The sequence below is a fragment of the Bidens hawaiensis genome, unplaced genomic scaffold (genome assembly GCF_021521415.1).
Source record: "Bidens hawaiensis isolate Kalapana, Puna unplaced genomic scaffold, B.hawaiensis_p1.1 tig00017140_1, whole genome shotgun sequence".
Lineage (NCBI taxonomy): Eukaryota > Viridiplantae > Streptophyta > Magnoliopsida > Asterales > Asteraceae > Bidens > Bidens hawaiensis.
This window is the reverse complement of record NW_027492587.1, coordinates 67,867-68,851: the sequence shown is the minus strand read 5'-3', so window position 1 is coordinate 68,851 and position 985 is coordinate 67,867. Positions and strand designations below refer to the sequence as shown.

Genomic DNA, 985 nt, shown 5'->3' with positions numbered 1-985 from the left:
TATATTGTTGTCTTGCCGCTCAAAAAAAAAGAAAAAAAAAAGAGTATATTGTTAACTTTGTCAACCAATTGTAATTTGTCACAAATGAAATGCCATCATGACAACTTTAGATTTAATTAAATGCGACTACATATTCAAACACTAGAACTAAATATTCAGTCATTATTTGATACCTATACATGCCATATAGTTAGTTATATACGGCTTGTATAAGTTTCAGACGGTGTCAGATTGTGTTTGGACAAATCATATAAAAAAGCCAAGTCAAAGAGTCAAGCCAGGGCTAGCTTGAACTCTGCTTCTTTGCAACCAAGTCGTTTTTGAGTGAACCTTTTCCAGCAAATATCTAACCATGAAATAGTTGAACAGTTCCAATGGAGGGGTAAGAACTAGAAACAATTATTTAAGAAAACGAAACTTTGAACAATTTAACATTCTTAAATTGTGCTCGCAACAGTCAAACATTTCAAATCCTTTCCTTTTTAAATTGTTCTTCCATTCGTTGAATGTCATTAAAGGGGATGTAGCTCAGATGGTAGAGCGCTCGCTTAGCATGCGAGAGGTACGGGGATCGATACCCCGCATCTCCAACAAATTTTTTCACTACTTCACCAGTTGTAATTTGGGCCAGGCCTATTGTTTGGTTGTTGTGTGCAATATTATGGGCTCATGAAATCTCAAATTTCGTTACCTTCTTTATAAAGAGTATTAGTGGTTACTATTAAAGATGTCACCAATGTAAAATAAGTAACTTTTTTCTTATTACCACTTAACTAAATATATAAACTAACATTGTATATAGATATTGATTGATCAAACATTGTGATGGGCTGTCCATCTTCCACTCACTATTTAAAATTATATTGAGTTTTTTTTTTCTTTTTCTCATTACTTGAAAATTGAAATTATTTATATGTTAATTTTTCTTCTCTTTCACTCACTACTTGAAATTATATGATGAGTTTTACCTGACATTTCCTACTTA

General features: G+C 32.1%; 1 non-coding gene across 1 annotated transcript; it reads left to right on the top strand.

The window, feature by feature from the left end:
* Positions 1 to 517: 517 nt before the first annotated feature.
* On the top strand, positions 518 to 590 carry TRNAA-AGC (transfer RNA alanine (anticodon AGC)). Its single transcript has one exon. It is a non-coding gene; the product is annotated as a tRNA-Ala (tRNA).
* The last annotated feature ends 395 nt before the right edge of the window (positions 591 to 985 follow it).